We start from the raw sequence: 14920 nt of genomic DNA on the forward strand, positions 1-14920 counted from the left end.
ACCATTATCGCAGTTGCTGGAATTCTCTGGTACCCTCTTTCGATTAGAAAAAGGTCTACATACATAAAAACATAGCACATTTGTAACACAGATGAAGAAACTAGTCGGGAGCTTTGCTGACAGCAAATTTCATTTAGCTAGTTTTACTATAAGCAATTTACTCTACATGTGCATTTTTGCATTGAAACTGTTCTTTATTAAGATCCTTCCCTAATAATACAAAAATGTGTTTATAAAGCCTGTAAGTGGTTTCTATAATAAGATTTTTAATGAGTTGGAATATTAAATTAAGTTTTGTAGAAATGCTTGAGGTGTTGTTATAACTAACTTACAAACTGTACACCATTAACTTTATCATAAAGAGTAGTTTTGGCTTCTATTCATGCAACAATATACAGCTCTGAAGTAGTAACTATCAGCTACTTTGCACCGCAAATGACATTTTGTTGACTATTTAGCAATAATGTCTGTTGTTGTGATATTTGAGCCCTACTGTGAGAGTAATCCAGCTGTTCAGCCGACCCGGAGGTGGTCGTGTATCTGGCAGGCTTTAGGCTGTGTTTTTGGGCCCCGTGCTCTTTGCTGGATGGCATAAACCAGAGCAGGCCAACGGCACCACAGGATGCTTGGCATGGAGCTCAGCAGGGATCGGCTGGCTCTCCAGTGATTTATGTTCTCTATCTGTTGTTTGCAGCTGAGACTCCTTAAAAGTAAGAAGCTGTGGAAATGGCCCCAAACATTTGCTGTCTGAATGGCTAGTGCGCAGTAGATGAAGCATGTCTAACCTTAAGCAGCTTGTGTGTAAATCAAAATGATTAACATGATTGCAGAACAAGCAAGTCAGAGTTTTACAGGTGTATTTTTGCACTCTGTAGTTAATAGCAAAGCATCTAACATTAAATGTATAACATAGATTGCCCCCCCCCCTTTTTTTTAAAAAAAAAAACACTTTCTACTTTAGAAGAAAGAAACTTATGCTCCTAACTTTTGAAAAGCAGGGAAATTGCTATCTCGGGGTCTTCCAGAACAACTGACCTTGCTTACTAGTTGCTATCCTTTCTTCCTGGAAAAAATGCCATGTGTTGTTGCATGATGGTTGCATGAGTGGTTGTGTAACTAGGACCCCATGCGTGTCCTGTCATATAACCAAATGTGCCTTTTCCGTAATGGGCAGTATTTTTCATAACCTGATGGATGAGGGAAAGGGGTGTGCAGCTCTCCACTGTTTTGGATAAGAGGCCAACAGTAGTTGAGGGGTAAAACACTGCATCGCACCTAAGTTGGATGGCAGAAATTGTCTAAGACAGATGATGTGCCTTCCTTAGAGGTCTCTTACCTCATTTGTAAATCTATAGCCGCTTTTTGTTTGTTATTCACATTTTGCTTCACTTCATAATGCTTTTTCTTATACTTTCATATATTTCATTTACCTTCTCATTTCTTATCCTTCTGTCTGATGCAAGTTTTGTCGTACATCAAAGTGGCAGGCCAGTGAAAAATCTCCCAGTGAAGAAAACACATTTTTTCATTACTTTGATTTTGACTTCAAGGAGCTTGAATTGGTCCAAGAAAAGCCATGCTCTTCAAACCTCAGCACTGTGACAGTAGACCAGTCACAATAGCTTACCCTGTCTCAATTTCTTCATCTACAAAATGATGGTAATGATATGTACCTCTGTCAAGTGCTAGGTGTAGGAACAAAACAGCATTTTAAATAAAACCAAAGCATTATTATTATCTATTGCATAGAGTTAGCATCCAGCAGTAGCTGAAGTTTCTGAGCCCAGGGAAGCACAGAGCTGCTGGCCATGCAGGCTTGAACGTGCAATGCTGTCTGTCACTCTGGCAAGTTCTGCATCCAAACCAGAAACAGCAACAGATAGAAAATGCACTTCTTGCCATGCCATAGCGATGGTAATGGCTTTCTCATTCCAAGCAGAAAAGAAAAACAAGCCACTTTTATTTATAACATTTGGTTAAGGTATACTGTTACTTCTGCTTGCTTTTAATTAAAAGATATTAAGTGCTGCCAATAAACTTAGAGCTGGCAGTAATGAGGAACACAGAGCTGCTGCTGAATATTCAGCAAGACTAACTGCAGCTTTTGAGGCATCTACCATTGCAGCAAATGGGCTGCAACATCAGATTTTAAGATACAGGGGCAGTGCTCTTAAGCTATGGTGCAGCTCAGATGTGCTGCCTCTCTCCATGAGATTGATGAGAATTCTGCTGCGACTGCTGCACTCCAGCGCAGAGCACTGCAGGGCATTCACTACGTTGAGAAGGGTCAGAACAAGACTACATCAGCCTCTGAACCTAAAAACTCTGAACTCTTTGCTACCTATTAGGATGAACGAAGAAAAGCTGTGTTTTGATGTGTGACATCCCAAAGTATTGCTAGAGGCAGATGACAAAGTTACTGCTACTTAAAGGAAGGAGCAGTAGTCTGCGAGCTGGGTGTCTCAAAGGATGAACCACAGCCTGGCTTGAACGAGCTGCCTTTTAAACAAAAACTCTCCATGGTGAATTGGCTGAAGATTCAGTAATGAGATGCTTGCTCATCTTGACAATCATTAAAAGTTTTCCATCCTTTTACAGTTAAAGAAAAAAAAAAAGTCCGCTGTTTATTGTAAGGTATTATGGAAGCTGGAATAAATGATGCTCAAAGAAATAGGGCATGGCCTGATGTACGCTACCAGTAAATGCCACTTTCTGCATTTCTAAGACTTGTAACGTGCATTGTTGCAGCTTGTTGAGGGTTATGAGAACTGCATTTGGTAGAACATTGAAATAAACCTGACATGAAGAAAGCTTGATATGCTGCAGGGGCAGCAGGAGTGGGAAGGCAGCGTCTCCCAGAGCCTGGACTGAGTGTCACCACAGCAGGGCTGTGGTCTTGCCTGTGGGACCACAGCTCCCCAAGCGTGGCTGGTGGTTTGCTCTGGGAGGGTGCTGCCTCTACCACAAGCCTGCACTGTGTGGTGGCTGCAGCTTCAGCTGCCGTCTCTAATTCAAAGATGGGTAATATACGGTCTTGACCTGTGCTTATTTGTGAATATTAGAACTTGCTGCAGGTTACTAACTGCCCTGCTAAACTTCAAACATCTTTTTTGTTTGTTTGTTTTTCCTCCTTGCATAAAAATGGTATTCTACACCTTGGCTTCTAATAACCTGCCTGTTATGTTATCAGCACTAATGTCTTTAAAAAATAACCATATTTTGCTTTTTTCTACTTATCTGTTGCTCATGTCCTCACCCATGCACACTCATTCTGATAACCAATGCAGTATTTCTACAAGCTAAAATTTTCTTTTTATATCACGTTAAAACAAGTGTACTTAGAGAAAAAGAAAGATTAGTTGTGCTAGTCTGGAAGAGGGAGGTAGTACACAACAAGCCTGGGATTGATCATCTTAATGCCGTGCTGATATTGATGATATACTTAAGTACTGCTTCTTTCTTTATAAGGATGTACACTGGGGCAAGGCAGTAAGGTGAAAGACTGCCATGGAGTGACTCAGGAGATAGGCACGTAACTAAAAGCTTGCTGCTTCTCAGCTATGGGCAGCATTATTCCCGCCAGGAATTCCTTCTAGCAGCTCTACCAGGCTGTGAAAGAAAAATATTGCAGAAAGGTTCTCTTCCACAGCTTTCCCTCTCAACTGATCAGCGATCCCCTTGCATAAATGTGACAGTTTCACAGAGGGCCTTCTGCAATCTCTCTCCTTCTTGGTCTTTTCAGGAGTGCTGTTTTCTATTTTGTGTTGAAATTTTAGTGAAGGGTGAATTAATACAGAATGTAATGTTTTTTAATTACAAGTCATATTAGAATTTCTGCTGGTACAACTACATTTTAATTAAGTAAAGAACTGGACATAGAAATAGCTCTCCATGTCTCCAAACTACGTTTACTTTTGTGACATTTAATAAAGGTCCAATGTATCCAGAATTAAGAAGACTTGTGTTCTGCAGGAAGATCTGGGGAGTCAATGCTGCTCTGCCTGAAATGCTACACCACTTTCAGCTTAATTAATATCTGGCTGCTTTTGTTAACAAGCTATGACAATTGCAAATGTAGAGGACAAACCAGAATGTAGTTCTTTTTCAGTTGTCTTCTCTCTGCATGTTCTGCTGTCTGTGTGGCTAATGCAGGTCATTCAAAATGTATTTCTTCCCCACAGACCCCTGCATCACCACTGCCTAAACTGTGCCGCTTCCGTTTCGATACCTGGAAATGGGCATTGCAAAAGGGCTCCAGTGACCTGGATTTATGGATCGTCACAGCTGCTGAGATGGGATGTTGTGATTTTAGCCATCATCCTTGAAACCACTTTTCATGGAAGTTCACAATCAGTGACCTGGCTGAAGGATAGAGTGTACTCTTAGCAAACTTGCTGATGATACAAAACCGGGAGGAGTAGCTGATCCACCAGAGGGCCGTGCAGCCATTCAGGAAGACCTGGACAGGCCGGAGAGTTGGGCAGAGGGGAACTTCATGACATTCAACAAAGGCAAGTGCAGGGTCCTACACCGAGGGAGGAATAACCCCATGCACCATTACAGGCTGGAGCTGACCTGCTGGAAAGCAGCTCTGTGCAGAAGGACCTGGGAGTCCTGCTGGACAGCAGGTTAACCATGAGCCAGCACTGTGCCCTTGTGGCCAAGAAGGCCAATGGTATGCGGGGCTGCCTTAGGAAGAGTGTTGCCAGCAGCCAGAGGGAGGTGATCCTGCCCCTCTACCCAGCCCTGGTGAGGCCACACCTGGAGTATTGTGTCCAGTTCTGGGCTCCCCAGTACAAGAGGGATCTGGAGCTATTGGAGCGAGTCCAGCAGAGGCCTGCTAAGATGATTAGGGGGCTGGAGCATCTGTCATATGAGGAGAGGCTGAGAGGGCTGGGCTTATTTAACTTGGAGAAGACTGAGAGAGGATCTTATCAATGTATGTAAATATCTGAAGGAGGGTGTGAAGAGGATGGTGCCAGACTCTTTTCAGTGGTGCCCAGCAACAGGACGAGGCAACGGGCACAAATTGAGGCACAGGAAGTTCCAGACAAATATGAGAAAAGACTTCCAGTGCTGTCACCCTTACAGTAAAGACCAGGTTGCTCAGAGAGGTGTAGTCTCCTTCTCTGGAGAAACTCAAAACCCATCTGGATGCGATCCCATGCAATGTGCTGTAGGTGACCCTGTTCAGCAGGAGGTTGGACTAGATGATCCGTTCCAGCCTCAACCAGTCTGTGACTCTGTGATGATTTGGTGTCCCTACTGTTTTTGGAGATGCCTCTTTCCCATCGATACCCTTGGTGCCAAAATCCTCTCTATTTAATGAGACTACTTAAAAATCATTGACCATTAAGACATGAAATACTATTTTTGGTAAGACAATGTCCAAATCTGCACTGAATCTATAAACGTGCCATACTTCATACAAGCCTATAACTGGGATTAATGCTTCTGGCTTATTATTGCCTCTTGATAGACACTATATATGATAGCAATCAATCATTTAATGATGATAGTAGGTTTGGGGTGGTTTACTCAATGTCCTACCTTTTACAGGTACTCTGACAGTCACTAAAAGAGTTAAAAAAAAAATAAAAATAAATAAATCTTGATACTTATATATTTAAGCTGACTTTTCAGCTTCAGTTTAGTAAGGCAGCTCACACTTCTCAGACAGCTAATGTGTCAGGCTGTTTGTACCTCCAGGAGTGAAATGATTTAAAAATTATCTTTCCAACCATAACAGTTGGGATCATTATATTTTTCACTGAAAGCTGAGAATATGCAGTGTAACACCGCCATAGAGGAGGGAGCTGATCAGAATCTAGGCATTCTGGAATATTTGTGAATTTAAAATACAACTTTTGAAGTCCCATAAAATATGCATTTATGCATTTTAATTAATTTCTTTATGGAGTATTATACTGTTGGAGATATAAAATTCAAAGGCATGATTGTCCTGTTACCAAAGAATCCCACTGCCAGTATGACAGTTTTGACAGTGGTTACAGTGGAAGACTTGGGACTGAACCCTAAACATCTTTTTCTTCCTCTGCTACCATGCTCTTCTGTGACTTGAAGTGAATTGGTATGTCCAACAGTAAAAACATACAATGATTATTATGTTAAAGGTGCTTCTGACATCTAAGTACAATGTATTATTAAATCTTGACATTTTGTTGCAAACCTCTCCAGAATAGACTGTTCTACTCAAGCCTTCACTATACTTGCCTGAGTACCTTAACTAATGTTCAGACTAATTTGCTTCGAGAAAAATAAGCCCTCCTAACATATGAATGCTATTAACTTGTTAATTCTGGTGAACCCCAGCCTACTTTATTTTGTGTGTCCTTACAAGAAAAATAGAGTGAAAACAGCTAAAAGAGGAAAATGTAGAAGAGTATGGATATTACTCCTGAAATTGTTGTTGGCTTTATGTTTTTGCTACTGTCAAGCTGCAATATCAATACTTTGTCCAACTGACTATGGTCCTAATAGGGCACTACATAGGGTGTCACATCTAATTCCAGAAGTAGCAGCGTGAGGAAACATGTTGCAAGTAAGGAGTAAGCTGGGGAGCTAGATACTGTGATGGCGTTTTATTTTATTGTTTGCCAATAATGAAAATACGCGGAGTCTGAACAATAACATACTGTATACTAAAACTTTCCTTTTTAACTGAGCATGTAAGTCTGCGGTTTCTCTAGCACTAAGAACATGCCTTTAGTATTGTTAGACAATCAAAAGCCAGAGATTTAAGGTTTAGGTCTGGTGGTCCCTAAGCTTTACGTCTGGGATGATCTCAGCAACATTTTGCGATACAAATACAACTAAGAACAAAAATGAGTGCATGGCAATTGGTGTTTGGAAAAAAATAACAGTACCAGAGCTGAAAAAGACGTCTAGAGATATGTAAACAGTCTCTACAGCTCTTAGGACTATGTTTGTGTATAACCCTGTTTTATTCATCAGTCTGTGTGTAATAGGAGGGAGCTGTATTGCCTCAGGTTGGGTTGGAACTGTGAGAGACTTCGTGCCTCTGAACATGCTGCTCATCCTCAAGTGCAGTCCACAGCCTTGACTCCCTCAGCCAGCAAGCTCCTGCACCTCAAGGCCAAGGCTTAACTCTGCCTGCCTGTGTGTAAAATATGACTACCTGGGCATCCCAGCCTGTCTGAAAACCTGCATCAGGAGCAGAGCAATCTAGTATTTTGATTGCTTATCACAGGACAGTGACTTCTGTTTCTGGCACTCCATGCCTATATTGCCTGTAAATGATCAGTTTTACCTTTTAAAATATATATATCTATATATTTTTTTACATAGTTCCTAAGTCACAACATTAGACAGCAAGCATTATATTGGACTGATATCTGAAATAAAAAATAAGTAAATGGTATAGACATGAAAATTTGCCATAAAGAAGATTGCTACAGTCTAAGTTTTGAAGAGTATGCATATCACTGGACTATATCTCATACCGTTAAATGTTGCTGCTGTTCATGAGAGAAGTTGAGATGATAGCTGATGTTTATTCACAAAATGCAGATATCTTTGTTGGGTTCAGATATTGTAAAAGGTTAATGAGATATTAAGTCACAATTGGGCAGAAAGTCTCTGAGGTTTACAAGCAGACAGTTAATAATGCAGTGTGACAAGCTGCTCTTGTTCTCCAGCTACATCAGCAGTCCTAAATGACAGCAGACTACACAGAAGATTACTCTCAAAGTTATAAAGTACATTAGTTTTTGGAATGGCAAACTGAAGGTTTTTTTTTATTTTTTTTAATGATACCCATTCTGAAAAAGTAATGAACTTTACAGGATTATTTCAGACTTACATCTCTGACTTGTTGCTCTTCTATCTGGCACCTGTTTTCAGATTCTCAGAGTCAGCTGATGTGCCTTTTACCACATAACATTTCTAAAACTGTTTATGTTATGAAAGAAAGAAAACAGTATCTGCTTTGTATGGTTGATAGAGCAAATTACAATTTTCAAATGGAAAACACCATTTAGGCTAGAGAGGAATATATGTGCCCTCAGAAACATTTGGAGTTTTCTATTATTCTCCAAATTACAAAGACAAGGAGAGTTAGACTTGAGAAGGAAAATTACTGAGGTACCCCTGTTCTGTTCTTGCTACTTCCATATAAGTGGGATTTTTATTTGCTGTAACAGGTCAGCTTTAAATTGCAGCTAACATAGCATGAAATTCCTGTGGAGCATGAGGAAAAAAAAAAAAAAAGAAGAAAACACCAAAACAAAACCATTAGCTTATGGATTGCTTTTCGGTGCCTTTTTAGCCTTGTAGCCCAAGGTGCAGTGGAAGTTACTGGATCTACCTGTGGTATTCAAGCACCATCTAAGAATTACTTGGACACTGATGCTCATGACACCAAAGCTCTACATTCACCAGGCCAGTCTTGCCAAGCTGGAACTGCAGGTGCGCTCACCTCTCCCAAAATGAGAGAAAGAATTATGAAAGGCCTCTGTCATATAGAGTATGCTGTTTGGGTCAGGTTTGTATCCTATATATATGTATTGAATCTCCCACTAACACTACAGGAATCACAGTTCTGTGAAATGTATATGCTAAAAAGTATTTCAGATGAGTAGGCCTGAAAGAATAATTTTATCCAGAATATTTAATACAGAAAGACATTTAAGTGATGCCAGATAAACTGCTGCTAGAAAAATAGAGGAGTGGGAAGAGTGTGTACAGCAAAGCAATGAAAAACCACAGCGTCAGTGTGTCACCTCAGCTGTGTTCTGTTAAGGGTGTTTATTGTATACAAATCCTGAAGTGAGGAGAGTGTGAGGACAGCATGAGAAGAGACTAAAGGAGAGTTGGGTAAACGATGTTATTGAATTTCTACTGGTTTTTGATTGTATGGTCTGCATGGCTGGGAACAGTATGCGACCTATGCTGCTCTATGCTGCTGCCAAGACTTCATAGGTAAGAGGCTAAAATGGCCATTCAGGTGGTCCAATATGTATTTTATCTTCTAATTTCTGAATTTTTCAATTAAAAAAAAAAAAAAAAAAAAGATTGTCTTTCTCCAGGCTGCTTTGAACTCCAACATCTTGTCTAGAAAATCATTTTGGTTTGCCCTTGGCTATAGGTCAGCTGCAGCTTGCTCATACACCAATACTGCATGCCACAGCAGTCAGACCCTTTGAGTGATCCTGCAGGGTCATCTCCTGGCTTTGCTCAAAGAAATGCTTCAATAGCAGTCATCTTAAACGCCATCATGTTTCAGTGTGTCAGACTGTCCTGCTCTACTCTGTGCTCATGCAGCCTCACCTTGAGTACTGCATGCAATTTTGGATGCCACAATGTTAGAAAGGCAAAACTATTAGAGCACCTCCAAAGGAGGGCAACGAAGATGGTGAGGGGTCTAGAGGGAATAATGTATGAGGAGGAACTGCATTCACTTGGTTTCTTCAGCCTGGAGGAGACTGAGGGGAGGCCTCATGCTGGCCTGCAGCTTCCTCATGAGGGGAGTGGAGGGGCGGGCACTGATCTCTGTGACACGAAATGGATTCTCTTCATGGAAAAACAGTCAAGATTTAAAAGCCATCCTATTCTCATCTGGAAAATGTACTGAAAACCTCCATTCTTCTGTGAAAAGTCTTACTTTTACGAAATCTGTATTACTGCTTGAGAATACAATTCACGATTCACACAAGTATTTCCTTTGGCCTCCACTCCATGAACTTCCTTGCTGCCATTTTTAGAAATGAAGAAGCTGTTTTCAGCTATGCAGTGTGTGTGAAACTACCCGTCCAGTGATGAAAGAGCATACTGCCACCAACACTTTTGTTAAACATATTGTAATAATGTAGCTTCATAACTGATATTATGTTAAAAGGTTTTTAAAAATCTTTATGCTTTTTTTTTTTTTTTTTTTTTTGTGAGAGAAGTTGGGGTTGATCACCTCTGTAGTTAATAATGGCAGCATTTCTCCCTTTAAGAACACTTTATACTCTATCAAGGAAATATTGCCTTCATTTTTAGGTATAGGTTATTTCTTTCAAAGTTATGAAATCACTTTGGAGGAATGCCTCTTTGAGGATTTCCTCACAGAAAGAGATGCCTGCTTTGAAGATTTTCATTTTTAAAAAACAGTCACATCTCTGTGTTTTCCTCTTTGAAGATATTTTTCTTAAAGAGTTTATATTTTGAATGTCTTTCACCACCCTGGACAGCATCCATTTGAAAATATTTTTCCTCTGTGATATTCTTTTTGATAATGTACACATTCTTGTAGGAGTCTGTAAACTAATCCCTATTAAATAAGCCTAATATTGTGCCTGTGTAAGATGTAAAAGGGTTTGGAAGAACTTCTGTAGGATGAGATGTTGTGAGAGCACAGTTTTGAAAAAAAATCTACAAAAATAATTCCATTTTCTAACATGAAAGAGTAAAGTGGAAAGGTGAGCTCATCCGTCACTTACATGACCTTTCAAAAATTACTGTGAGACACTTTATACTCCTTTTAAATTATTAGAGTTCAGAGTTCAAGTTGTGGATTCCTGAAATCAATAGCAAAAGTCCCATTTTCAGTCCAACTGTGCATTCTTTGAAATTGCTGTGAGTTTTCTTTCTTTCTTTTTTTGAGAACATATTGCTTTAATTTACTATGTTACCGGGGGTTTTAATTTCTGGTGTTGAACATGCTGTTCATTTCTTAAAACAAAAACCAGTTCATCTCTTTTTTGCCACCTTTTTACTAATCATAGTTACCATGTTTGTATATGTAGGCAACCTCCGACCTTGTACAGGCCTGGGCTCTCTGTATACATTACAGAAAGTCTTCAGTTTGAGGTTGGCCTGTGAGTTGGGCAGAGGGTGAGTCAAAATACATCTAAGCAGCCCATTTAGCTTACATCTAAGCATAGTTTTGTGATACAAACTGCTAATCTATTGCATCTTACTTGTCAGGTATGGAATTATTTACTCAGGCTGTGGCTTAAATGTTTGGTCTGAGCTCGCTTTTGTCTGCAAGTAAAGATGGCAAACCACACATCATGAAAGGGAGCCGTCCTCCTCAGTGCTGGTCAGATCTACTGCACATACAGTTGGGGAAAAACTAGGTTCTCACAAATGGCTAACACTGTATTAACATACTTGGAAAGTAATCATTGTTTTGTTGTTGGGATATTTTGGCTGGGTCTTGTAGAGTGGCAAGGCCAGCCTTTCTTATCAGTCTGTGATAACAGAGGGATCCATACATTTTATTAGATCGAGAAGCAGTGAACTTCCTCCCCTTTGCCTTACAACCTCACAGACATATATTTGCTTTCAGGAAAAAAAAAAAAAAGATCCATTTCTCCTGTTTCCATGACAGAACACTGCACTAGGATGAGAGCTGCAGTCATGCCTGTCCTACAACACCATCCTTGTGCTGCTGCTAACTGGCTGAGGCAAAGAACAAGCCAACCTTACAGTACGAAAGATATAAGCAACCACTTCTGGTATATAATGTTTGCAAGAAAAAGTAAAACTGATCTTTAGCCCTAATGAAGGTAAATGTACATATATTTAATAAGTGTTAGAAAAAGGTGCATTTGCTCTGGAAAATGAATTTCCAGGCGGATATTGTACAAGCAAGAGAGAAAGGTGAGCAGGCAAATAATAATGTAGTTGTCAAAAATCGACTTTTTGATCCGTATGAATGTTTAGTAAAGTATAGTATAAGATATGTCACATGTTTTGACATTTAAGATGGTAGAGAGCAGTAACACTCCCAGCTCCCCCTCCTTCCCTTCCTCCAAATAAGCTGTCTTTCTAGGAAATAAAATGCTGGAGAATACCCTGCGGGACTTGGACCAGCGAGACACGTTCTGACCTGAAGTTGAAAAAGAGACTTTTATTTAGGGTACTGTGCTTGTAAGAATTACTCAAGTCACTTCAAAACTTAGTTCAATAAAACAAAGTAAATCAACACAGACTGCTGGGAAGAAATGTTGATTAAGGATATTGTTTGCAGGAGCACAAAAAGATGAATAGCTACTAATAAACGTTGGGACTTTGCTCAAAGGCATCTAGGGAATTTATGAAGTTGATAAGAATTGATTTAAGATAGAATAATGTGGTTTAATACAACAAAGACTGGTAAACTGATCAACCTTTCCCACAATATCCAGAGGAACTGTTATACTAAGCAACATCACTGTTAATATGAGGAAACTAAAGAGATGATAGAGCTATCTAGTTTGGTGATACGGACAAATGAAGAGTTTTTACTTTACAAGTGTATCTAACAGCAAAAAGTATAACATTTTTTACAGGAGTTAGTAAGTTTGTTGTTTAGGATTGATTGAAACAACATAATAGTTTCAAAAAAAGAATTTGTTGGAGTTCTCTGCCCACAACTCTTGAGAATAAAGTGATACAGGACTATCAGGTACATTCTTTGATAAATGAATAACTTATTATTAGTTATTAATATCAGATTACTACAAGATATGATGTGAAGGGCCAAGAAAAAATAGTATATTTTTTTTACAGCAGAAGGAGGTCATTGGTAGTGTACCACAGGGACCCGTGCTGTTCAGCATATTCCTAAATGATGTGGAAAAAAGACTGATTATCGAGGCGACCAAGTTTGCTGATGATGCTGAATTATTCATGGTAATAAAAACAAAAGCTGACCGTGAAGAATTGTGGAAAGCTCTCATGATACTCTGTGACTGAATGATAAAATGGCGAGTTAAATTCTGTTCTGAAAAATTGAAGCAATATGCAAGGGAGAAAACAAAACAAACTATACATGTAAAATGCTGAAATCTAAATGAATGACTACCACACAGGAAAGACTGCTTGAGTTCTGTGAAAATATCAGGTCATGGTTTAGCAGAACTCAAATGTGCAAATCAGATTGGTTTTATAAGGAAAAATTAAAAAAAAAAAAAAAAAAAAAAAGAAAAAATGTATTATTCATCTATATAAAAACATTGGTTTTGTAACGTGAATAACGAGGACCATCATAATCTTCTAGAAAAGAATTAGGAAGGGTGTAGAAAAAAGCAAGATAAATTACTGCAAATATGGAATGACTTCCAATAGAGGAGAAATTAAATTTACAAAGATTCTTGAAATAAAATGAAGATGGTATATGCCTTCATGAATGGTATGGTTAGGTGAACAGGGAAAGTCATCCAGCTATTTTTGTTAAGAAAATAGCAAATGGATATTGAAGGAAATGATCAAGCAGCAGGCTTGAAAGAAACAGCAAGAAATATTTTTTACACAATGATTAATTAATTGTATAACTTGCTTCCCTAGAATGTTGTGAATGTCAAAAAGTGTTCAGATGTATTCTTGGAAAAGCTATCCTCTGCAAGTGTGGATGCTCTTCTTTTTCTCAGCAGCTCTGAACTCAGGACTGAATTTGGGAAAAGGTAGTGGAGAGAGTATCTCTGTGTGCTGCCTAATTCCTAGTCTTTCGCTAAGTGTACACCACTGTTAGTACTGCTGCTGGACTACACAGGCTATTAGTTATTAGATGCTCATGAAATAAAAAGGAAACAATGAAAGTGAAACATCTAAATGTGCTGATAATCAAAGGAGATTATTTTGGGAAACAAAATATAATTGTGGCAGTAAGATTAATAGGATTTAAAAAGTACTGAACTTTTGTGTAGCTAATAATAATATTCACACTTAAATTCTAGTTAGAATAAGTTGAATAGAGGGTATAAACCCTCATGTTTCATAAATATAACCACTAAATGTGGAGGGTTTTTCTAGAGGTGGTTTGCTGCCTAATACCAGATATTTTAGCCTTCTTCTAAAGTATCTGGTACTAGAATTCAGCAGAAAGTTGACAGGGCCTAAGGAAAAGGGGAGTGTTTTGGACAGCAATGCTTTTCTGACCTTCTAAAATATGATAAAGACAAAGGAATGACAAACTACAGCAACAGAGAAAACATGACCAAGTCATTGTTTGTACTATCACAATGTTCAAAATATGCTAGATATTTTACAAAGACATCCAAAAGCTTACTAATGATACCTTAATAGTATAAAGGGCAAAGCTACATGAAGTGGAATACCATACTTAATAAGCAAATGAGCAAGAAGATTGATTTTGTTAGTTACATGCTGGTTATTGATATATATATGTATATATATTATTTCTAAGATTAAATGCTCTAGGTAAAATCCAGATTAATTATCAATTTTATTGCTGGATTCAGAAGGACCAGAGTTTTGCTCTACAAATTCCCATCCACTCATACTTCTTTCATTTTTTTAATTTTATTTAACTGTTTCACAAAGATTTGTAAACTCAATTCCAATGTCTTTTCTGCTGTAAACATTCATAGCTCTCTCCTCGGTCTCCCTTATATGGAGGAGCATTTCACTCAGACGATAAACAGAATGAATATTAGTGCATTTAATCAGATGGATTCTGGTACGTTTCATGAAAGAAGAAAACTGGAATATTACAACAACAAAAAAAGATGAGAAGCATGGGTTTTAAGATGACATTACTATAAAGGCAGAGGTAAGCGAGATAGGCAGTGAGGTAAGTCAAACAGAAACACAGATTTGATATTTGTAATATGTAGAAGAACCAATAGTTCTATCACACACACACACACAAAAAAAAACCACCACAACAACAAAAATTGATTTAGATTTAGAAAGGGAAAAAAAGAAGGGAAAAATCACCAACATAATGTGGCAACAAACAGGAGTGAAGGCAGTGGCAAATGAGGGAAGCTGACTATAACCCCGAACTGCAATTGTATACGACAGGCAAAGTGTACTAAACATGCCAGAAACACCAGGAATATGATTTATTTGGATTAAATGTACAAAAATGAACTGGATTTTTAGAGACAGTTATAAGAAATTCTAACTCTCTTAAGTTCTCAATTTTACCGCATGCTAACAGTAAAGA

The sequence above is a fragment of the Cygnus olor genome, chromosome 8, assembly GCF_009769625.2.
Source record: "Cygnus olor isolate bCygOlo1 chromosome 8, bCygOlo1.pri.v2, whole genome shotgun sequence".
Taxonomy (NCBI): domain Eukaryota; kingdom Metazoa; phylum Chordata; class Aves; order Anseriformes; family Anatidae; genus Cygnus; species Cygnus olor.